Consider the following 25,709-nt stretch of genomic DNA (forward strand, 5'->3'; position numbering starts at 1 on the left):
TACTGAATGGTGTTGATTTAGAAACAAGCAAATAAACAGGAAAAAAACACAGAAGGGGAAGGGATTTTCCAAGAGACATTCTCTGACAGGTTAGAGCAAGCAAACCCAGTGGGATCTGCTGCTGCCACTCTCTGGAATTTAAGGTTAAATTTATCCAAAAAGGGAAGTGGTGCCTTCCATCAGCGAGCATTCAATTGTGGTGACACAACAATGCCACCAGAGCCATTTAGTTCTTGGCATATTTAGAGGTGGCATTAGGGAGCCTACCAAGGTAGCAATTTTCTAGATAATCAACTTAATGTCTTCATTCTAAGTGCATTTATATGTGTAAGTTAATTAGAGGAGTTAATTTTCACAAATGGCAGAAAATCTGCATTTTCCAGTAAGCTTTGTTTCATGCCAACTCATGACTCAAGGTAACTGAGAAAGATAACCCGACGTTCCTTATCTATTACAATAACCAGCCTGAATCATGAGCTGACTTCATCTGATAACCCAACCGACACGCTGATGCTGCACTCACGTTGCTGTCCCCGAGTGTTTGCTGGGGTGAGAGGACAGCTGGTGCTGCTGTATGGGGTACTGACCCAGCACTGAGGCACTGCAGAGTCCTGCTGCCCATGGGAACCCTGCTCCCACCTGTACATCACTGCCCCAGACTGGAGCTGGTGGTTCTAAACCTCATTGTGCAAACAGTTTACAGCTCTGTGCTGAGCAAAAGCCTGATTGAAGGCACGTGAAGCTGCAGCAGAGACCATCCCAGTCCCTGGTGCTCTCCCACTGGGGTCACACAGCTGCAAAGCTCAGAGGAAAACCAAAAGCTGAATCAGAGCAATGGGGTTTCAAGCTGATTCTGCCCCCATATCACATGTTCCATTCTTTCCCAGACTCCCTGCTCTGTTCTGATCTGATGGCCTTGAATTGGTGATGGATATCCTTGTCTCAACTTCTGCCCCAGCACAAAGACATAAACTTATCACTAAGGGTCTGACTAAGGGAAGGAAATTCTTCTACCTCGTTTGGGCAACAGCAGCCTCATTAGGTGACTTAGGAATGCACCAGTCTACAACTGAATATACACAAAGGAGAGGTCGTAAATAATTAAGTCCAAGTTTTGCTGGTGAAAATAAGGGCACAGAAGCAGAAGCCAAGTGTCCTTCCTTCAGGGTGTCACATCGTGTGTCATTCGTGCCATTCCTAAACACACGCCACGATGCTGCAAGGCCAGCACAAGCCACCAGGGAACCAGGGCGAATATGGAACAACCATTATTGGCAGTAAATATGGAATTGCAAAAATGGGATAGGATGCATCTCCACTGCTTAAGCAGAAGTTCCCCGCTCCATCCCCATTACAGGTTCCTGCCTTGCATGGAAAATGCTAGAAAGTGACTCAGTAGAATGACTTCACCATTCTCCCAGAGCTTTATGCTAAAATTCTGTGAGAGATAAAAGCAGACAGTGATATCTGGCCTCAGTGAAGCAAAAGGGAATTTTACCACATGCTTTCAAAAGCCCAGAGTTTCCAAAGGAGTCTGCAAAAATTAAGCTGCTCTGAATAGCCCTGCCATATCTCCAAATTTAGCAGGGCTATCTGAGCCCACAGCCAGTGCACATGTATTAAAGTAATGGCTACTTTCACCTGTTAAAAGCGTTAATGTCTGGGGTTAAAGTGAAAGAACAGAAAGAAGAAGAAAGCATTTCTGTTGGCTGCTTCCCTCGGAGGGGATTTCTCAGCACCACTTTTCCCTGCTCTCCTTTTTGCTGAGCTCCTGCAGGTTCCCATCCCTGCCTCCCCTTCAGCCTCACGCACAGTTTCAGCCCCCTGAGTACACGCAGGCTGGGAGCAAAGGGAACATGGCAGGGGGGCTGTGGGACATGGGGAGTTACTATGGGAGCACAGCTGTAACAGCAGCCATCTTCAACAACCAAAATCCTGAAACCCGGAGCTCTTCATCCTCCAGAAGAAAGATGCAAACTCACCCAAAGGCAGGAGGAAGCAGGGAGGAAAGATGTATTTCTCACTCGTTTGAGTGAATGGAAGCTGCTGGCTGCCGCGCAGTGCTGTGTTGTGACATGCTGGTCTGCCATTATGCTTTGTGGTGGCAATAGTGGGAGAAAGGAACACATGGAAGCCTTGCTTTCCGCATTCACACCACTCCTGTTATCCCGGCTTTACATCCAACTACTATTGTCAACATGACATTGAATCATCCCGTAAGCATTTCTAACCCACCCATCGCTGCAGTGCCACGTGTTTAACACAGAGACGGTGGGAGAGGGCCTGCACCCAGACAGCACACATTTCACCAGTAAAACAACGCATCTGGGATGCTCCTATTGCAAAGGTGCCAGCCAAATGCTCTTCACTTACTTGCAGACGGGAGCTCAGCTGCCCCACTGCCTCCATGCTGCAGAAACCGACACCTGTAACAGGAGAAAGACAGTAACTTCAGGTCCTGCTGAATCTCACAGGGGCAATTTCATGTGCTTTGGCAACTCAGCAAACATATATTTGCTCTTTAATTAGTCAGCTACTGTACTGTGGGCAAGAACAGCCTGCTGGAAGAGTCTGGGCAGAAAGCAAGCAGTTGAGCAGCAGGCATCGGCTTTGAGGAAGTTGTGGCCTCAGTGGCAGCCGTCTCACATCCCGGAGGAGAGGAACAGAGCTGGCACAGATGCCACAGGCACTGCAGTCAGCACAGACCTCCAGACCCCGCTGCCCCCATTGCTTCTAATGCAGCCCCCAGGACTGAGCTAAAGCACGGGTGCTGGAAACAGGAGGGAAAACAGTCCCATGGTTTCCTATCAAACAAAATGGAATCCGTGGCAAGAAGCAAAAATAGCCGGCCACACTGAGCATCTGAGAGCTGATGCTTTTTTACACTGATGTGAAACAGAAAGGATTTCGGTATAGTGGCTGGGCTGTTTTATATAGGAAATATTTCTAAGCTATCTGTTGGCCTATGGTAGCGTTCAATTAGATCAGCAATGCTTTTGGGAAGAACTGCTCCTGATGTACGCTTATACTGAATAATAAAAGATTGGCCCCCAGGTAGTACAGCCCCACCAATAATAAACATTATTACTAAATAATAGCAATGAAGACTCGGAGTTAATATTTAAAATGAGCATGAGACCAAGAGCATGCCCAAGCACATTTCATGCTTATTTTAATTGCCACTGAACAAATAGAACAAGGATGGATGTTCAATCAAGAGGGTGTGATTCTGTTTTGCTGAAGCACTCAGATTTCAGTGTGCTATTGTCAAGCCTATTTGGAGTAAAATGTGGGTAGAATTGCAATGAGAGATGTAGTTGCCTAGCAAAGGTCTAAGATTTACATTTAAAATTAATGTGAACTGTTTCTCTGGATCTGACATATGGGCTCTGAGAACCCCTGCCAAGATGTCAAGAGCTAGAATGCTCCCCTTCTAGCTCCAAAAAAATTGCTGGAGGCAACTTTTCTCCTGGTATTCTGGCATTTGGTGCAAATGTGAAACAAAGAGACACACAGAGCCCTCCTGCAGCAGAGCAGCACAGCTCACCCAGCTGCAGAGCCACAAATAGGGGATAGTTTGGGTGGGAGAGGGACGGAGCTCATCCCATGAGCATCCACACAGGGGAGGTGGCATCACGATGTGCTCATCCTTGCCCTGCTGAGCCTGCCCAGTGCTCAGCAAGGCTCATTTCCCTTTAAATCCATTTCCCTCCTACTCCACTTAAAATAATACACTTTTTCACTTTTTTGTTTGTTGGTGTTTTTTGGTTTTTTTTTTCCCCTTTCTTTCTTCCTTTTTATCTTTTCACATATCCCAAATTATACCCTTTCTAATAAGTGTGAAACTCTTCACAGGTGGCAATGAGGGTGAAATTGGCTAAGGGCTACACACAATCAAAGAAGAAACCATCTCACAAGGCAGAGTGTGGAAGGGGAGGTTCAGAGAAGGGGGTGGAGAGGAGAAAATAAGCACCAAGGTGTATGGGGGATAAACAATCAATTCTAAAATGTGAGGGAAGAAAAAAAAAAAAAGATAAAGATACTAAAAATGGTTTCAGAAAGACAGGAATTAACGCTCAGCCTCCCACACCACCTTTAGGATGTGAAAAGAACCTCACACACAAACAAAGGGCATGGAAAGTTCCTGAAAGGACAGAGCGCTCTGTGCTCCTTCTTCAAGCATCCTTTAGGTACACTATGGGCTGTATGGGACAAGAACTTCTTTTCACTGCATTCTCTTCAACCCCAGCTGAGGGTCAGGGTAACCTTCCCAGTGCAGTAGTGCATTGGTACACACGTGCCCAACTTCCACCTTTCTTTCTTTTGGGACATTAAAAGGAAATGCATTCCTTTTTATAGCCGAATCCATGACAAAACACGGCTCTTCTCCAGCAGAGACTCTATGAACAGCACCACAAGGGCACAGGGGCAAAAGGAAACCCTGAGCAGGCTCACATTCCTGCAAAGACAGGCTCTGGTCTAACATGAGATTGCTTTTGCTCCATGTGGGAAGGGATGGTGCTGAGCAATCAGCCCACACAACGGCACCGGCCATGGACTTCCCACACCCTCCACGTCTGTTCATTCATCTTATGCTTAAAGCTGCACTTTATGCCAGCAGCTCTGCCACTGATAGGTGCGATATAAATGGGCTGCTATGCAAGGCTTCTAGCTTTAAGTGCCTCTTAATTACACGGTTCAGATCTGGGACCGCATTCCCTGGCTTTCCAACAGATAAGTGCAGCTTTGTGATACCGGAGACAACGTTCCCCAACAGCCGCAGCCTATTCTGCCCATAGCGGGCAAATATCTTCCACTCCTGGAAACAAGCTGGGAGAAGAAACAAAACATGCACACACACAAAGATGTTGGCTTCTTTTTGTTTCATCTGACTTGGAATATGCTGAATTGGTTCATTGTCTGCAGAGGAATCTGAGTGGAATTAATGACGCGCGCAGGCAGGCCGAGGCGCTGCTCGCAAACGCAGTGGCCAGACATTCTCCAAGATCTGTAATCTAATTTAGCTCAGAGAGTTAATGATTTTAATGATTTGTTGTGATCTCAAAACAACTGTTAGGAGATAAATCTACATCATTAAACCTATTATGGTGTTTTGCTTCATTTAGCAAATGGTGTTTTTTTGTTCGGAAGACGCCCACATTTTAAACAAGCGAGGTCAGTGCTGATGGTAAGGAACAATTTATTCCCAGCTCCCTCAGAGGCTGAAATGAAAGGTGTCCTTGGGAAAAAATAATTCTTCACGAACGCTATTGACTGCTTTATAAACAGAAAGCCTTGCTTGTGCTGTGACGTGTGTCACTGTGCGGACGGCTGTTACCAAACAGGCACTGAGCTGATGGATCAGGACCGCTCCGTCTGAGATCCCATCGCTTTTGGAGGAATCCCAGGGGGCTGCTGAGCTCCGGGAGCAGAGCTTGAGGCTTAAGGCAGCCTGAGAGCAACCTCAGGAGAAAAGCAACAGCATCCGGAGCTCTTTAGGAGCTGTTGAGCTCTGCTTTTGTAGAGGCCAAAAGGGTTTGGTCCCAGCACACTGCCATGGGTGGGCAATGGGCCCCTCTGCAGGGAACAGCCCACCTGAGGCAGCAGCTCTTCCCTCTGCCAGCACCAGACATAGGCCAGGAAGAAGAAGTCCATGTAGGTAAGGTTTAGCCCACGGAAATGTACATTTACTTCCCCCAAAACAGGCTAATTACAGTCGTTCCCTTATAAATACGGTGCGTAATTCCTCTGTGGGCACCATCAAACCATAACGAATGCCTGCTACCACAGCCACCAACAAACAGACCTCCCTCACCTGTTACATCCCTCATGTAATCAGGGACAGCGTTTCTGATGAACCAAAGGCAGAGAAATGAAGCTCTGCAAAGCAACCCCAGCAGCAGGACAAAGAAGCCCCATCCCAGGGTGCTGCAAGGCATCACAGAATCACCTGGTGTTGGAAGGGACCCATCTGGTCCCACTCCCCTGCAACAAGCAGGGACACCCACAGCTCCATCAGGTGCTCAGAGCCCAACCTGAACCTATCCCACTGCAGTTTCATTGTGCTCTCCTCCCACCTATTCTATTCTATGCTGAGTGTGAAGAGGACACAAGAGAAGAGCAGAGGAGGAGAGATGTTTTCTTGCTCTTGTGCATTTATTTACACAGGAGAGAGTAAATAATCAGCCTTTTGAGAGCAAATAATCAACCATTTTCCCTACAAGTTTGAGAAGTCTATTATGATTCAACTACATTTGCCTAGGTTAAATATTTTATACATTTAAAACATGACATCAAGAAAAGAAAAGCTCCTGCAAACAGCAATAAGAGGATGTTTTCCTGCCTCGCTCTGTTTTAAGCCCTGGGCAGGGAGGGATGTCTCAGCTCTCCCGATGTCATTCAGAACCCGCTGCCATCACTCCATGTGTCTGCCTGCCACAAAGCAAACACAGAGGGAGAGAAATGGATTTGCTGGTGGGGGATGTTAAGCACCCACTGGGGTCTGGGCTCTGTCCTTGGAGCCTTTTAATCCCCTGCACTGCACGGACAGCACACACTTGCCACTTCAATCACCCAAAGTAAATAGAAGCCAAAGAAAATTCCTTTCAGGTGTGTTTGTTTGGGGGAAACTTCTTCCTTCAGCTCTGAACATAGGGAATATATTTTATTACCTATGGTGACATCTCAAAATGCAGCAGCTGAACTTAACTGGCAAAGAAAGGCACATTCTGCATCACTTTCACTCCTGGAGATCCCTATTCCTTATCAAAGAGAACACACAGAAGGGTCCACTGCTGCCTGGGAGCTGCGCTGGGTGCTCCATTCCAACAGAAGAGCCCAAAAGTCTGAGGATGGAGCATTTCCATTCTGGGTTGGAGATAGGAATAAATAACCCTACAAAATAAATAGAAGTTTTCAAGCTTGGTTGGAGAAGCACAGCCATATTCAGGTGGATTTTCTTCTAACCTGAAGCTCGGATGGAAGTCCAAGGTTGCTGTTTGTTTGCTTCAAACCTGCAAGCCCCTCTTGCAGCATTGGCTCATTACAGCTTGCTCCTTTGGTACAGAAAACATCTGGCACTGCTCTCTACGTCAACACATGTAAATTACACACATCCAGCTGAAGATGCAACAGCTTCACAATGACTCCAGGAGAATCACAGCTGAAGATGCAGTACTCTGTGCTGGAGCTGGACTCTATCTAAAAGCTGGACTTGATGACCTGCAGAGGTTCCTTCCAACTCAGGATATTGATTGTTTGACATTACTCATATTGACTTTACACCCATTTACGTGTTCCTGTCTGAAGTCAGACACTTGGTTCATCATTTTGACCACTGTTTTCATACCAACTGTTAGAGCCGTGCCTGGCTGTGCTGTGATGTTTGGGAACTGCCCTCCAGGTAGAACAAATGTTGTTTTATTTGCTGGCTGGAAATTTGTTAAATAAATCATAGATTCACAGTGGCATAAGAAATTAGCAATAAGCCGTGCCTGGAAGGTTAGACATATTGTACTTCCAAATAAGCAGGAGGCCACTTTGCAATTCAAAAGGGAGATATAGGGAGATGGAAGGCGCATCTGTTAATCATGTTCCCCCAGCACCCCAAAGGCTGTTAGCTGGCATCCCGGCACAGCTCTGCACCAACGCTGGGAGCCCCTTTTGAATGGGCTCCGGTGAGCTCTGCCCTGCAACTCGGACATCCTCAGCCATGGCTGGGAGCAGAGTGCTGGTTCCCATACTGGTGAGAGCCCTGTGTTATTACTGCATTACCCTTTCCATCTAAAGCACCGCGGGGCATTATTAGTCTGGAAGCTTTGACATTTAGTAGGGGCTGTGGCCTGGAGTGCTCTTTATTTGACAATTACGTATGAGTTTCTCTTAGAAAAGAATACATATAAAGACTGTTTCTGAAAGCTCCCTTCAAAGTGACATCTGATGAATTTAAATAATAGGTTTTAGCGCTGCTAACACTTCCAAACATTTTTACACTTCTTATAACCTTTACAAACCCTTTGTTCCTCTTCCTGATCATTTTGTAACCCCGATCTACCTGGAAATGCCTCAAATAAGCGGTTGGAAAAGAAGCTGAAAGCCTCTGCATCCTTTTATTGTGTCCTGAATCGCCGGCGATATCAAATGCTCTTTCTCAACACGAGGTGGGAGAAATGAAGTGTTTCCTGAACAGATTATGGGTCAGGCAATGGGTTTGATTCTTCTCACATACAAAAACTGATGGAATCAAAATAACTCCCGCTTTGCAGCTTTTATTTTACGGAGGGAAAGAGTTGAACGACTTACATTGAAACAAAAAAAAAACCATTTCCAAATTATGATTGTAGATCTTTTCACGTTCCGAAGCTCTTTTCCATGAGATTTGCCATCGTGCTGCAAAAGAGCACTTTGTTTCCCAGCAAAGGGACGGCCCCATCCACCGGGGAGCCGGGGGCTTCACCCATAGGGCTGCAGTGGACCATGATGGCTGTGCTCCTCCAGCCAGGCATCCAGCAGCCACTGGGGTCTTTATTCTGCTTCGCCATCCCCCAGACCCCTCCGGTGCTCCTTCTCAGGCAGCAGCTAGCAGCTCTTGTTATTTTTTCCCCCCCTTAAAGTACCCAGAGGAAAAAAAATACTAATGAAAGCCAGGCCAACAGAAGTTCAGATAAAGCAGAGTGATGCTCGGTGCTGGAGGGCAGTTCAGACCGAACTAGAATGCAGTTTAGATAAACAAGGATTAATTGTCATTCTGTTGGTCTGCGAGGCAACTGATATCGCATATAATTAAATTATTTTGCAATTATGACTTCATGAGTGCTTAACCGAGAAGAATAAAGGTGGGTTTTTTTTTTCCCTATCTTGCAAAATAGTTCCATGCTCTGAATATTTTGTTTTACTGTATTAGCTTGTGTAAACTGCATCAGCGCTTGTTTCCCCTTTCTCTTATGTGCCCATTGGGTTGTTTACTTACTGGGATTGAAGTCAGATGCAGCTTGCTCTCACAAGCAGCACTGAATTTCTAATAAATATGTAAATAATATATCTCTGAGCTGTTGCCTTTGGCATTTGTTCATGTATTATCCACTGCAATAGTCCCTGTGCTGTGAGCACACCCTGGTTTTGCTCGGAAGAAATCTCCGTGATGCACACGGAGCTGTGGCTGCTCTGCCCTCACCGTGCCAGCAGTGTGTGCAGAAGGCACTGCACAGAACGGATCAGGAGAGAGGAGAGCAGCCCTGAGCTCAGCATGGTGCCCCGTGCCATTGGTGGCCTTGAGAAACCCCCGCAGCTCCAACAAGCAGGGAAATCTCATGATCTAGAAATAAAGTGATGCTGCCACAGGGTGAAAGGGGACATAAGCAAGCTCTGCGCTGAGCATTATCTGGCTGCAGGCTCTGCTCTCACTGTGTGCTTAGCCATGGAGCTGCACCCCCTGCCCAGAGCTCAGCTCGGGGTGCTCAGAGCCAGGGTTCAGTGCTGGGCAGAGGGAGAGGGGATGAGGGCAAAGAAATGCAGAAATCCAGGGGAAAAGCTGATCCTTCAGGGCACAGTCTGACCTCGGAGGGATGAGACCCTCTGCAGATTAAACCACACCATACAGATATCGTACCCGTGCAAAGAGAGGGAGGGCACAACCCCTAAGGCAGCAAAGTGAGTGCTGCTGCAGACTTCACGGCACCTTTCCTTCAGGCTTTTGCTGATGTTAAAGCAAAGCCTCAACGCACGGGGAGCCCTGCACAGGCTGCAGGCAGCTCCTGCCCTACAGCCCCTTTCTGCATCACCACTCGGCTCCAAAGGGATGCGTCCCCTCTGGTTGTTGGCATGGGGACACCGCAGGAGGGGACAGGAGAGGGCACGATGCTGGGGATGTCACTGCTGTGCTCATCCATGCAGGGGATGCGTCCCCATGGGAGCTGCTGCAGCCCAGCCCGGCCCACGTCAGGCTGCAGGGGAGCGTGGCCGATTCTGACCATTTTTCTATTACTTTTTTATTCTCTGGTTGTAGTTTTCAGGTCCCTTCTCCAGCCAAGAGGGGTGGGCTGTGGCCTTTCGAAAGCGTGGAAATCTGCATTTTCAGGGAAAAAGCAGGGAATCAAAGTAGGAAAGTGTTAACAACCAGACCTGAGCTCAGGCCAGAAAATGGGAAGTCCAGGCTGATGAAAATGGCCAGCACAGAGCGAAGGGGCCGTAAGTTTGTCCCTTTATGCCTTCCCTTTCCTGTTGTGCTAATGGGGGATGCTAAGCCACGCACGCAGAGCTGCAGACACAAATAGATCCCTAATTGCTTTCCTGGGCTGAGGCTTAAACAGATAAGACAAAGAGGATGGAGAAAAGAAAGCGTTATTTATTTGGGGGAGACCAGAAGGTGATGGCATTCCCTTCATCCAACCAATGAGATGATGAATCTTTTCTCTCCGGAGGTGCAGCATCCCCACAGGTACCCATAATCCCACCACGCTGCACTCCTATCTAACAGCAGAGGAATGTTTTGTGCCTCTGGTGCTTTATCAACAAAAAGCCCTACTGTAGCTGCTTGGCCTTTGGAGATTATTTTCTCAGGGAAGCTGTCATCACACAGCTGATTAATTACTCTAATAATCATAATTTTTTTTCCTAATAAAACACCCTCTCTTCCCATTCATTAACTACATTGCAGGTAGGTGACAGAGGTAATTATTCTCTGGAAGTACTTCTGAATTATCTTTTCTAATCCAGCCCATGCTGACATTTTTGAGAGTAAAAAACATTTTGTCTTTCTTTCATGAGTGGGGTGACATTTGAATATGCAAACAGTGTCAAAGCCTGCCCTCCGGATGTTTTCCTGAACCATGATTTATGAGGGCTGGCTATTGTATTTTCTATCACAGACCTAGAAAGGTCATTAGACAAAGAGGCTTTCCCTGCAGGGGTCTTTTGCCATCTTTATCTTCTGATATTTTAGGTTTTTTCCTCCTTGAACGCCAGGCAGATGTGCTGTGAGCTCTCCTGTACGTTTCTGCTATTCATTAGTTATCTATACATAAGCACAAATGTCCCATGCAGTGCTCCAGGCACTGAGATCCACAAGCATTCCTTCAGACCCAGCGACCAAACAGCCCCCTGCAGCCCACCTTGAGCCTGGGGGGGCTCTGTTTGCACGCTGCAGGAGGTGAGCGCTGGGTGGGGTGGGGGGAGAAGCAAAACCAATCTCCAAACCCATCGCCATATCCAATAGGTGGGGATGGGTCTTCAGAACATCTGGACTGCTGAAGTTGTCACAGAGTCATAGGAGCTGCCGGCAATAGGAACGGTGCAACACCAGCAATGCACCCCTACTTCCACATGCAGAGCAGGCTTAGATGCTCACTGCATGCACAGGCAGCCGATGGAGCGCAGGTCCTGGCCTGTAATTAGCAAAGCTGGGTAAACAGTGCAACAGCTGCTCTGCAAACATCAGCCTACACGCTTAAATTAACTTCTCGTTGCCCCTGCCCTTTCCCCTTTTGCTCTTCATTGCCTGTAAGTGGTTGTTGGGATTGGATTTGCTTATGCAAACACTTCCAGAAAGCTGCTGTAGGTCTCAGGTAGAAGTACTCAGGAAAAAAATACATATCCATGAGCAGGTTCATGTGCAGTTGAGAAGGAAGTCAAGAGCAACCTCATGTTACATGAAATCCTAAAAGAAAATAGACTGGAAGAGACCCGAGGATTATCTAGCCCAAGCACCTGCTGGAAGGCAGGCTGACTTCAAAGTTCAGTCAGCTTTGTCCAATTGCTATTTATTAAAACTTAACCCAATGGAAGGAGCCAGCTCCAGCTCCCAGCGAAAGGGAACAGCTGCCAAAATAATCAAAGAGAGAACTTTGGCCGCTGACATTACTTCATCCTCTGCTTATGGCTGTTCCTCCAGCTGCCTCCCCGCAGACTCCCCTGCCCCATCCCAGCTGTGCCCGGCACCTCGTGCTGCTCTCATCGTCATCTCATCCAACGTGCTCCGTAACAGAACTACACAATGTTGTATTGGGTGTAACCAGAGAGCTGGAATGATGGGGGGATGCTGGTGACTGCAAGCAGAACGCTGTTCTGCAGTCTGTGTCTTGGCTGGCACAGTGTTTGAGGATGAACGGAGTATGTGAATCTCATGTTCGGCGCCTACAGACAACAGCTCAGCTCCTGTGTTTATTAAAACTCCAGGGTTGGAGTTAGCCTAGGGAGAATGAGGATAAATGGATGTCTTTATGGCAAAGCCAGAAGCCAGCCTGCAATTCCTGCAGTGTGCTCTGAACAGACTGCAGCTGGGGCCGGATTCTGCACGAGGTGCTCAGGGAACAGCAGTTACGGCAGAGGAAAGGGAGAGGCAGAACCATAGGGAGGGAGCCCAGCAGTGCTGCCCAGGTCAGTGCTTCTGTAGCTGTACCAACAGGCACCAAATGCATCAACATGAGATACAGCACTGAGCAGGGTGAGATTCAGCTGTCACGTGAGGAACGGCCCCCAGAGGAGGAGAAGAGGGGTTAGAAAGAAAGGCTTGATTTGAATGCACACCGCGAACCATACATCTGACCTGCAAACATCCACATTCAATACAAATCTATTATTTCTGTAGGGGCATTTACAACAGTTTGCTTGACTTCAGGCCGCACCAATCAAAGATGGCATCATCCTGCTTTTCAGCTGCCCTGCATCCCTAACCAAGGCCTTCCCAGCACAGGCTGTACTGGGATGATGGTTGAGATCACCTCCTGAACTTCTACCCCGGTGCAGCACGAAATGAAGTTACCCAACACATGTAAAACACTTTACGGGTTCTCGAGAGTTATTATATTAAATTAGTATTAAAGTGCATTTCGACTACGATTAGATTAGCCCGGCTCATAGCAGCGCTTTGAACCCCCTGGTCTCACCTCTCCAACCCCTGTGAGAAGATCACAGTCCCCATGCCAGGAAACTGCTCCAAGAAAAGGGCCCTGTGCACAGAGACATTTAACTCTGCATTGGCCAAATGGACAGAAAACTGGGGCCAGAGAACAGGGCTGCTTCTCATGGAGCTAGGCAGCCAGCGCTCCCTGTGCAAGGCTTTCCCTCATGGGAAGTCACCATGAATCTGCAGATGGGATTTCTCTGGCAACGTTTATGACCAGCTCCAAGTGGAACATCTCTCATGTCCTGTTTATCTTCGTACCTTAATAACCCGTCTTTGGTTGTCATAACATTAAGGCATCACGCTTCATCAAAAGCAGCGCCCCTGTGAAAGCGTCACCTTGTGGCTCTCGTGGTGAGATAACAATTTGCTGGTACATTTACTTCCACTGTCATTTTAACCGAGCTCAAAAGCGAGAAGTACCACAATTCCCAACACAATCTGCTTTACACAGCTTAAAGAGGGGGAAAAAAAAAACCCCACAACACCTGCGTGATTGCTCTCAGCCCTCCTGCTCAGAAGAGCCACTCTTAATGGCTTTGCCACCAACAGCCGCGTGTGGATCACACAGCAGCTCCTCTCACGGCAGCCCCAAAGGGATGGAGGCCTTTGGATGGAAGGGAGGCAAAAAGGTGGAGATGGCAATGCCTGAAATGCATTTCCTTTGTTCGCTGTGGCTCTCTGCACCCCGCAGTGCGTGGAGCTCATCAGTCACAGCGCTGGGTTGGAGCCCGCACGCTCGCATCCATCTGCTCAGGGCTGTTCTCCTCCCCACGACAGGAGGGTATCACTTTGCAGACCCAAGGAACTCGCGCCCTGTTATGCCATCACCACCATTACAGCCTCAGGGCAAAAGCACGAGCTGAGAACTCATTTCAGCTTGGGAAATATTTCTGCATCTGGAGAACCGAGCCGAGACACGCGATAACAGACAACTGCTACCAGCAGCGCTGCCCTCCTTAGCAGCTCATTTGGCACTCCTGGGGTAATGCAGGATGGCTGGTGTCCCCCTGACAGTTTGAGCGTGAATTTCCACTATTAGTTCTGCAATTTGTACCTATTTTGTCGACGTTGGACTTCACCGCTCTGACTTTCTGCCTGCAATCCCGTTTTGCCAGCTCTACCTGCTTTAATTGACATCATTCCCACCTGCTTTCCTCGCTGAGGCTGCCAGGCATCCCCTGGCTCGTGATCCTGTACACCACCAACTACCAGTCATGACTCCTTTGTCATCAGGGCCCAGCTTGAATTACCCCGACAGGTTGTGAGGATAGAGAAGCTGATGCGCCTTTAAGCACACCTCTGTTATTTACATATATTTGTACAACAGCCCCTCTGTACCAAAAGATGTGCTGAGAGGTTCAGATTTCACAACCACGAATGGCACAGCCACTTCATCCAGCATCTCTGTGTCTATATAGGTATAGAATGGACACCGCCCCTCTGGTTGTAAGCAGTGGAGGAAGAACGTGGCTCGGCTCAATCTTATCTCACTTATTAAGAAGGAACAATTAAATACAGGTATGTATTAGCACACCTGGGAGCATTTATGCAACATGTGTGCAGGAAATGGGGTCTGCATAAGCCCTCAACACCCAGAGCTTGCTGAGCTGCCATGCATGTGCATGAGCTCGGACAGAGCAAGCATAGGAATTAAGACCCAGCAGTTTCCAGGAAGGACTGACCATGCTTATTTACTCAGGGATGCCCATTCAGACCCAGGAGAGACTCCTGCAATGCCTGAATATTAAATTCCAAAGATGAACTGTAAAGAACAGTGGAACTGAGTGGGTCTGAGGGCTGTGCTCCTACGCTCAGCCCTTCCAAGCACCTTTTTTCCAACCCATCTTTCTTTCCCAGTGGATCAGTAACCTCTCACAAAAGATCTGTCCTTTTTAATCACGCTCTTCCCTCCTCGGTCCATCCTCTCTCCGTACACAACTGTGCTGCATGGGTTGATCCCATCACAGAAGCCCCAGGGCTTCAGAAGAGTCTTTTTCAGCGTGATTATATACATCTCTTCAACCTTCCCTGCCCCTTTCTTTTCTACTGCCATTCACCATTACAGAGCTCCAGTGCATTGCAAATTGAATGTGACAACAACGTTCTACATGTGCATACATATAACATATATATATATATATATATCTAAAATCAGCAGAATGTGTGTATCAATATGTGCTTATTTTTCTAAATGGTAATGAAGAATCCCATTGCTGGCACACTTCTCCCTGCCACTGATTGCTTTGCTTACTTTGTTCTGAAGGCTCAGAACGGAGACAAACGCAGATCACAAAAGACTACAAATATTTGGTATGGCACATTATTTTCTTCAAAAGCTGGGAGTGAGCTAACCTAAAAGCTTCCTGTCTGCATGTTGTTTGATGCTTAGCTGTGGTTTGTGATTGCTCAGTCAGGTACAGCTTCACACAGCACAATCTACTGGCTGTGAAACATCTTTTCCTTTCTTCCACCTCTTCATTTTTCTTATTGTTATCTTAAGTTCAGGACAGACTTTACCCACTTGGCTGTGTTGGGGTTTTTTTGCTACAAGTTCTGGCCCTGCTACAGTCTGCAATTAAAAAGTTCTTACAAATGAGCCGGTTTTACCCTAAATGTAGGCAAAAACCAAGCAATGCCCCTGTAATGAATAGAAAATACATAGCATGAGTTTGAATTTCAATTAGGATGGGAAGATGGTGCTCTGTATGACTGCATCCACCCCATCCCCACAGCACTACTGCCATTATATTCCAAAAGCCACGGAGCAGATCAATGACATAATAATAATATTTATGACAGGTGATACAATAAGCATATAATAATCAGTGTATATAGTAAAACTACTACAAGGTATATAAAATTTCAGCTGTAAAATGAACACCGCATGTGAAAGCAACAAAAATCCAGACTTTTTCCAGCGCCGTATCTACCATTTCATCCCAGAGTCCTCTGCAACCTTGAAAGGCCTCTTTAAGTTTGCTCGCCACGTTTAGAAAAGAAATGGCAAAGCCTTGGGAAGCTCACAACCCAACTGCTCCTCCTTTCCCCACTAAGCTGCACTGACATGGGAGACGGGAGCTGTAATTAGCAGAACAACCGCAGCTCCGGGAGCTGGGATTGCCAGCACCAAGTAGCTCAGGGCCACTCTTCTCTGAGATCAGTGCCCCCTGTGCCCTCCTTTCCCTTGATATCTCGCCCGCAGACAGTGCCTCTCACATCAGATAACAAAACGAGTGCGTTTGGTGAAGCCCTGGGAGCATCACACGCCAATGCCTGCGTGCACAGCGGTTATTTTCGCTCTTTGTCTAAGCTGCAGAAATGCTGGGGATTGAAACCTCCTCGTGATGCATGCGATTTGAGAAGGAAACTGCCCACCAGGTCAGCACAGGAATGCTTATGTTGCATCCCCGCAAGGGATGCAGCGGGGACTGGTGGTCCCACTCTGGTGCCCCATCAGGGGCTTCTCGAGGTAACGCGTGTGGTTTGTGTGATGCATCTGTGATGACACATCTGCTGCTTGTTTGCTGAAGTTGTGAAATATTTGTTTTGGTATCAGTTATCCATCAGCACGGCAAAAAAAATTCCTGTCCGTGCTGTCTGAGCTCAGTTCAGATGCACTCACTGTGTTGGATAAAGCAAAACTCCCTCCTGGTATGAAAGCATGCTCTTTCTGACCCATTTACACTGATAGCTGGCAATTCCAGGCAACAAACCTTCCACCCATCACCACCTCCCTGAAGCAGCTGTACACGATACAAAGTACAAACCCAGAGCACTCAGCATCACCAAACGGTCCAATTCACTCAGTGCCCAAAAACACCCATTGGCCCCAAACTTCATCAGCATTAACTCCTCGGCAAAGTGACCGCTGTGGGAGGGGAGACGGCCAAAACACCAACCATCTTTTGTCGGGCTCCCAGTTGGGCTTTGGTGCTCTGAAGCCCCCTCCATCTCCTGCTGCTGGAACACCTTGTTATCCTCCTGGCCCACCCTGCCTGCGAGCGAGCGCTCCTCCGTGCCGACAGATGGGAGCTCTGGCAGAGGACAGCCATGTCTGTGCATTAATTATGTCAAGGGCAGCATTCCCAGATGAGAGCAGTAAAGCATCCATCTCCACGAGGTCTACCAGCCCACGGCTAAAAAGACTTGCCATCAACAACCCCGTCTGCAGCTAGATTAACTCTTCCTCTCCTTCCTGCCTGCTGTGAGCTCTATAACCACGTCCAATGAAGTTTTGACACGGTGACAATTAGCACAGCATCGTTATATTCTCCTTTGGTTTGCCATTTCTACCTTCCCCAATATTCTCTTTTCATTTCCAGGTCTCTGTTATGTCTCCTGAGCCATCCGCCAACCACCTGAACCCACAGAGAGCACATCACCTCTGCCCACACTGCCTTATCCTGCACACATCCAATCACTGGGCCAAGGAGAGATTGAGGAAGAGCCCTATGAGCATCAATAGCTACGATAGCAGTGCAGGCAGCGCTGAGCCAATGGCAGAGAGAAACTTCCTCAGAGTTAAGCAGGGATGCCCGCTGCACCCTATGGGGACCCAAGAGCACAGTAAAAGGAGCATTATATCTGCACATCCCAGGAGAAGTTCCACGTTCTGAAAAGGAGAGATGCAAGCACTGACCTACGCAAAACCCCAGCTTGTGTGCGGGGAGGAAAAGATCAGCAGGTGATCTGCTGACATCGGGGCTGTGATTCAGCCTCCCACACAGACGTACATTTCACTACGAGAAGGTTTTTGGAGGATGTCAAACAGAAACGTATTTGTGTTTAACAATTAAGTGTAATTGGCAAGTGCTAATGGCTCTGTGATCGCAAAAGTGGGGGAAAAAAGCAAAGGGGAAGAAACTAGTTTGAAGGGATTTTATCTAATTTCATTTTAATTAGATCCTTTTTCTAACTGAGTTTCTAATTTTTCAATTAGCAATTAGCAGCTGCAACTCATTCTGAGCATCACGAGGTGCCAGAGACACTAATTACACCGCAGGAGTAGGAGGCTGAAAATGAGAAATAAAATTATCCATGAATGTTATTAGAAGAAAGGAATGATTACATTCTGCAATAATATACTGATGTGAGCCTAATTAGATTGAAGGATTGGGGGGAAAATAGGAGATTTAAAAACGGGTGATATTTGGAAGCCTATAGGTCACCTTTCTGTCATTAATAATGATGAGGTGGACTGCTTGGAGAAAAGGCACTTTTGGTCTGATGGGACTGCACCCCATCATCCAGCAAAGCTTCCAGCAGTGGAAGGTGGGAGGGGGGCAGTGGGGCAAACCAGGATCCCCAGGTCTGTGTCAGCACCATGGGTTCTCCCACCGTCCTTCCATGCCTCTACAAAACCACCCTACAAAACCACCCTGCTGGGTGCAGAAGTGCCTCAAACAAACTTCTCTACCTCTGGGCACAAGGAGAGCTATGCAGCATTTTGTGCATCCACCACAGATAGCAAAGCTCCAACGGGCCCTCAACCTGCTGCAGGGAAGGCAGAAAGCACAGCCCCTATAGGAGAAATCTATTCAATCATAGCCATGGACACCACAGGGGACCAAGTGAAAACCTATAAAGAGCCACTTGATAGCAAAGAGGGAATGCTGCATTGCATCCATTTATTTCCACTTTTAAAATAGGCCGATTTTTCTTTGTGAATCAATAATCTCCTGCACTTGATTTAGGAATGGGACCAACTCGCTCTCCTGCTCCAGCGTGCACAACCCACGTTTTGGAACCACTTCAAGAGACCCCCGGTAATAAATGATTACATCCAAACGTGGTTCTCAACTAAATTTATGAGCTCCCATTCATCCCACTCCCCTATTTGTCTTTATATATCTCACAGCGTTTGCCACTAATTATATTCCTCTTTATAATCTGTGCTCCCCAGTTAAGGGATGTAATTGATAGCTTCTGAAAAATCGTTAATTCCAAAATGGACCAGAAGTGCTTTGTCACGCTGCTTCCCCCGCTCCTATTACTGCTTTTCTTCCCAGCATCGCCAGCCCCAGCGCTGAGATGCTTCACAGCTCGGAGAAGATCCAATAATGGTGCGATAATGAAAGAGGGAAAAGCGTGGTGAATTAAACCCAAATTCTTTGCCATTAGTTGATAGAAAGCTATTGCTGAAGGACATGCATGCAGAAGAGGTGCTGTAAGCCTTTCCTTCAGCCTCATGCTCACTCCTCGTGATGCCTTTCCTGGGGTGAAAGATGAGCGTGGAATGACAACGGAGGAAGAAAAAAGGAGAAAAAAACCCAAGCATTTAAAATTCAGCTGTTGTAGCATATGGTCCTCTTGAGCTGGAAATTGTCTTTGCAAGCAGCTCCGCTTTGTTGCGTGACACCGGAGCTCGGTGATTTAGGGGCAGTGGGATGCAGCCTTTAATAAATAAAGCCGACATTTATTGCAGGGGAAAGGAAGGAGAGAGGCAACAGAGGTAAACAAGGAAGCCTGAAGCACTCAGGGCTTTCAATCCTGCTAACAAACTGGAGCTAGCCAGTCCGGAGAGCCAAGCTGAGAATGTGGGGAGCTGCCTACACGGGCCAAGAAGAAGACGGCCCCCAGGACACCAACAACCACCCATCAGCACCGAGTGCGCCCTGTGGGACCTCGAGCAGCGCCCATCCAACACAAGGCTGCAACCAGCAGTGCCTTCAGAGCCCCGTAGCAATGGTGACCCATCATCTGCTGCCAGAAAAGCGCTGCATCTGCAGGGCTCGCAGGAGTGAGAAAACATACAGAGGAGGAACGGGGCGCTCAGAAGCTCTCAGCTCCCGTTTCGAGCTGCAAAGGCAGCGTTGCCAAAAGCACCACCATCATTCTAAAACTCCTAACCCCTAGAAGGACAGAAGAAAAGCCAGTCAATCCAACACGTGGAAGGTTTCACTTCGCAGTCATTTCAGGCTTCCTAAAACAAGGCAAGAAATCCAGATGCTAACTGCACAAAGCGAGGCAGCAAGGCTATTTTTTCCTGCTGAGATTTCATTCCCCTACCAGGAGATGGCCAACCATTAGACCGAAGACTCTCATATTGATGGCCATCAGATCCTCCCACCTATCCATATTCCCAATCTTTCCATGTCATTGCTTGCCAGACCTCGCAGAAAGGAGGCAGAGACACGCAGTTAGTGACTCGTTAGCAAATGATCAGATGGCTGTGCCATTTGTCACCACCTTTCTCCATCACCCTACGTACTCCTGGCTAACCTGGGGATGCTGCAACTCAGCCAGCGACAGCTTCCAGGGGGCTTCAGGAAAACGCCTATTTTGTGCAGATCAGAGATTAAAAGTGGTGGAACTGGTCCCGAATTCTCACTCGCAAGGAAACACCCTGAGATCTGCCAGCGTTCCTCAAGGAGCCATTTGCTGGTGGTAACGTGTGTCAACAAACCCTTGGGAGTCAGTATTTATTTGTGGAAGTGTCACACGGCTCAGCACCCACCACGGCGCTCCAAAGGAGCTTTTAGTGAGGGAAAAAAACATCACTTCAGATCTCCGGATACAACTCAAATGGCCTCCAAAACCCCCACGAGGCCACGCACGTAGAACTTGTAAACCACAAACAGAACTTGTAAATAATCACATGCCTGTCTGCTAAGCTAAAACAAACACAGAAAAACCAACACATTTTTACAGCCTTTCTCAAGTCAATAATACTCGGCGTTCAGATGGAGCCCAGTTAGTGGAAACCATCCCCACATCCCCAGGACCCCCATATCCCTGCTGTAGGACCATCTCCCTCTCTCTGTCCCCCAGCCCACTTCCACCGCCAGCCCCACGCAGGGATCTCTTTTCTCCACTACAGAGCTGACAGAGAACCATGTGCTTTAGACAAATATTTCTACCATCTCATTTGACACCAAACAAGCAGGAAAAATATGGCCCATCACAAGAAATATCAGTATAATGTTCCAATTTTCCACCATTTGACAGCAATCAAGTAGAGACTAATGGCTTTCCTCTGTGACTAAATCATTTAGAGACCAAGGTACCCTGTCTCGTTCTCATTAGAAAAAAAAATAATATTCCAATAATCTCATTATCCCGATGTGAATAACAGTAACAATACACCAAGACTAATGGCTCCTCCAGCACACGGGCTCGGCAGCATTGCTTTCTCCTCCTCCAAGGCAAGGCGCGATCCCACTGCTCCTTCCACAACCAGAAGGCTTTTATGTACTATTTTTAACTAACTTCGACGGGAAAAGAGTGTGTCATGGAATGTTAAACTTTATGGAAATTCTCCTAGAGAATAACATCATTTCACGGTGCATTACTCTACAATGACCTGGTACTTGAACAATTAATTTTTAAGGTATTGCCTTTTTCCTCCTGCGCTGTATTTAGCTTTCTCCTAAACCATCAACAATATCAGGACTCTTTCTCTTTCCCTCTACGATCTGAGGAGATGGTTTAAACCACGGCTATTTCTCAGCCTGCCTTATCTTCTGCTGAGAGCCTTCCAGAGCTCCCCAGAACCCAATGGAGCTGATCTTTTGACCACTGCCCATTGATACGCCGTGAACTCCTGCTGCAAGGTCTGGCAAAATCAGCACTGCTCCCACCACAGCTGGGAGTGCATAGGAAGGCAGTAATTGCTGTGCTGGCTAACGGAGGGCTCACGGTGTGCTTCCAAGGGGATCAAATCCCCAGGGTTTATCCCCAGTCCTGCAGCAGTGCCCTCAGGCTTATGGATTTGAAATCATAGTGGCTAAGTCCCATCAGAGCCACTCTTGCGTTTGCAGGGGTGCCAGCTGTAGTGTGACATGTGTAAGCTTACCTTCCAGCTGAGGAAACTGCCATTCCTGGGTTTGGTTATTGTTTTTTGCTACCCAGTAATACGTTGGCTCTAATTTGTGCATGTCTGCAATTCCTATGGAACCGTGCAAAACGAGGATCAGAAAGTCATTAGAGCATGTCTCTTCCAACCCATATGTTTTCATGGCAATATTAATCAAGCTGAGTAGAAACTCCCTTAGTGTCAGACATTATTCTCTTCTGCTACACTAATCGAGTGGATTAACTCTGCCATCTGTATATTGACGTTACATATTTTGGTCTTTCTTCCATTGCATTCCTCACTTGCCATCCTTTCCTTGCAACAAATTAGCTCTGGAATGCATTACAAAAGTTCTAATAATCACTAATACCGATCCACATGCAGATATGAGGCTGCAGGTCCTGAAAGGCAGCATCCTTCCCCTACAGCCTTGCCAAAACATTGCTCCAGATTCGCCCTATATCCTTCTGATGAAATCATCACTTTTCCAAAGAGCCTCCAGGAAATAAAGGTGATAGAAATGTCAGCATCAGCCAGAGATGGGGGATACAACAGCTCACAGCTGACCATCAGCACACCATTAGGGACCCAGATCCATCGGCAAATGCCACTTCCTTTTTCTCCATAGCCTTTATGGGCTCTGTGACAGCCAGTGCTCAGGGCTGGCAGGGCTGGAGATGTGCCCATCAGCAAAGCTGGAGCACAGCAGCACGTCCCATTTCCATTGCAGTGGGGCTGATGTCCTTGTGAACTGGCTGAGCTCCAGCGTGGGCAAGCACACATCTGCCCAGATGTCCTCTGTATTTTCAAATGAACACCTACTGCATCACCTCTTCTGCCTCAGAGCTGGCTAATGGCCTTGCTGTGCCCTGCTCAACAGATGGTACGTTCTGTTCCAAAGATGGTTGGTTTTCTTTTTGATAGACAGCGATGCTGCGCAGGCTGTAGAGTGCTTCAGGATCCACTGGGGCAAAGTGATTATATCTCAATCAATGATTTCAAGAACGTAATTTATTGTTCCACCTTGGGAGCTTAAACTTAGAGTTTTAAAGCATTTGAAGTCCTATGTGTAAGCAAACTAAAAAGAGCTGCAGCTATTGCTGCCCTGAACAGGAGTGCACATAGGCAAACAGGCACACAGGCAAAACCTCTGAACAATCCTATAATCGAGCTGATCTTGGAGTAATTCAACCTTGTACCCCATACTCCTCCTAGGAAAATGGCCCAAAAAAAGCCAGCAATAACAGCAATGCAGCATAATTCCACAGCCAGACTGCACTGTTGCATTCATTCTCAGTGAGACACTGATGTCTGCCTGCTCTAGAGCAGACCAATGCCCTTTACAAGAGGGTACCATTTTCTCCTGTAAAAACTCTTAGATGAGGATGCTGGCAAACAGTGCTGAAAACACAAAGCAAAACCTTCAAAGTTTGATGCAGAAAAAGCAGCTGCTCCAGAGAAGGATAAACCCTCTTTGTCCTCCTGGTGTCATTTTGACTACTGAATCCCATTGGCAGTTGTGCCATTTTTCACTGCCTTTTGCCATATGCTCTCGCTATGCACAGAAATCTCGTTGTTGTACCTTGACTTGGTGTGGTGCACAGTGATGAGGTGGCACCAAGGTTAGTGTTGCAGGAAGCATCCGGCCACACCACTGCTTTATGTCTGAGAGCTGAGCTTTCTTTGCCTTTGAAAAACAGATGAGAATTAAACTGCAGTTTATTGTTGCAAAGAAATAGTGGACAAATTACCCTGCTATGCCATAGTGCTTGGGATTGTTAGTTAAAAGTGACAACCAGGACTGTAATTTATATACAGAATCTGGTTTTAAACAAAGTCCCCGGCACTAAATCTTGCATTGTAAACCTTCTTTTGTATTTCTGACTCATTTTGTACTGGGAATCATTTAACCATAGACTTTAACTGCTAATAAACTTCCATGAAATGCAAAGCATAAATCAAAATTACTGGATCATTCAAACTCTGTTCGAGTAGTTGTTTATATGGCATTTTTCTTCTACTGCTTCTGTATGGCTCCAGAGATGCCATAAAAATGTGATGTATTGAATACAACTCACTACCATCTTGACAAACTGTTGCAAATACAACCGGCGTGCTTAATTATTTTCTTAGTTATACACTGCATAAACACTTACAACAGGAGATGAGAAGAAGGGGTGGGTACTGTTGTTCATCCGATCACGTTGCATGCACTAAATAAGCCTTAATTAAAAGTGCACACTCTGCACTGCAGGATCAGAATAAAAGGATACGAACTCGGTACGATTTATTATTATTCCCTGTAAGACCCTGAGGTGATGGAAGAGCAAAGGTTGTGCAGAGTGAAGGGCAGTACATGGGAAGGTCTTCTCCCAGTGGAAGCAGGAGGTGTTGCCATGATTCCAGCACAGCTGTATCAATGAGGTGCAATGGGAAAACCACCACTTTTTATCCCCTTTTTAGCTCCCTTTACTTCTCAGAATGGATGCAATCCATCTGGTTGAAGTTCTGCAGTGAAAGCAAATGGAGGGAAGGCACCATGGAAGCGACAAATCAAAGACATCTCTGTAAATCAAGCCTCTATATTCATTAATCCCAAATTAGCCCATTAAAATAAAGCAGCGGTTGATTAATATCCTTAAGTAACACTTAGAGTTGAGTGAGAACTTGATGCTAATATACTTGATATTGCAGTGCATTAAGAGACAGTCTCCAGCCAACGCAGAGATGCTTTTGGAGTTCAGCTCTCAGCAAAGGAGGGCCCTGCACTGACGGCAGTAAGGAAGGCATGAAGGAATGTTTCTTCAAGAGGAAACACGTGCCACAAAGAGGGCACCTGGGCACTGATCAGAGGGATGTTTCCCTTTCTGGAGCACCCCAGTTGCTACAGAAGATGCACTGGGAGACGTTCCAGACCTGGACAAATGTTCTGAAGATGAGAGCTGACGGTCTGGCAGTGCAGAGGGACGTTGAGGTGATGGTGAGCTCTGCAAATGGCCGCTGGGCACCGCGTGGTGCGTGACTGCTCAGCCCTATGTGTCATCATTAGGATGGGATTTCTGCCTCTTTACTTCTTCTATAGATTTCACAGCGCCAATATTCCGCTTCCAGGCATGTTAGACAAATTAAAGTGACAAAACTCAATATGCAAATTAAGATCATTAACATATTAATCAAACTGTCGATATTACAAAAACTAACACAAGCCTGCCAGATAATCATCTCACTAATGACTTAAGGCCATGCCTTTTGCCAATTAGCATTGCAGCCCGCTCGGCTTCCACTTGCCCACTTCCAGATGTTGTGAACAAACAGCCTTTGCCAGAGTGCTACATTGCAATTCTTTGCATGATAATTACTTTGGTATTTAATTGCTTTGTTTTCTTACAAAAAAAATTTCCTTAATTATGTGGCGTTGAGAATCAGTACAACAAAGAGTTTGAACTCCAGTTTTACACAGCCAGATTCTTAATTATGTCAAAGGAAGTGTGAAAAACCTTCCCGTGCATTGCGTGCAATGCAATACATATATGGAACAGTCATCGTTTCTGTATCTTGCAGACTCATTTTCCTGAAAAGGGCTTTTCCACAAACCTGTGGGTGTCAGAATCCAATATAATTAGCATTTTCAAATCAATTTTGACATTTCTCTGAACGCTGTCATTTCAAACCTTCACTGTTGTATTTATCAAAACTATCTTTCCAGGAGGAAAATATGACTGGGTAGAAGAAAACTGGCAGCAATTTTAATCAAAGAATAAAATCAGTCAGCATTTCCCACAACGCAGTAGAACATTCTCTTGCAAAACTGGTAGTAGCAAATTTTCAGCACTTTTTCTTTCCTGAAGTCCAATTGGGCTTCTCTCCCAATTAACACCTCCTTATTGATTTGGGAGAGGGCTTCACAATAAGCCATTCGTTACAGTTTTACAAGTCTTCCTGCTTTGATGGCTGTTATAACTGCTTTGAGCACTGGGGTTTTGCTGGGGACGGAGCTCGGTGCAGCGCTTCACT

At 46.8% G+C, this 25,709-nt stretch overlaps 1 protein-coding gene across 2 annotated transcripts in view; it reads right to left on the reverse strand.

Moving 5' to 3' along the window:
• Positions 1-25,709, reverse strand: part of PLXNA2 (plexin A2) — a 345,475-nt gene that overhangs the window by 238,766 nt on the left and 81,000 nt on the right. The window contains exon 5 of one of the 2 annotated variants that reach the window (XM_046904271.1): positions 2,374-2,426. The exons of the other annotated variant lie outside the window; for it this stretch is intronic. The gene's annotated coding sequence lies outside the window, so the exon portion shown is untranslated. The remainder of the gene's footprint in view (positions 1-2,373; positions 2,427-25,709) is intronic. 2 annotated transcript variants of the gene reach the window in all.

The sequence above is a fragment of the Gallus gallus genome, chromosome 26, assembly GCF_016699485.2.
Source record: "Gallus gallus isolate bGalGal1 chromosome 26, bGalGal1.mat.broiler.GRCg7b, whole genome shotgun sequence".
Classification (NCBI taxonomy): domain Eukaryota; kingdom Metazoa; phylum Chordata; class Aves; order Galliformes; family Phasianidae; genus Gallus; species Gallus gallus.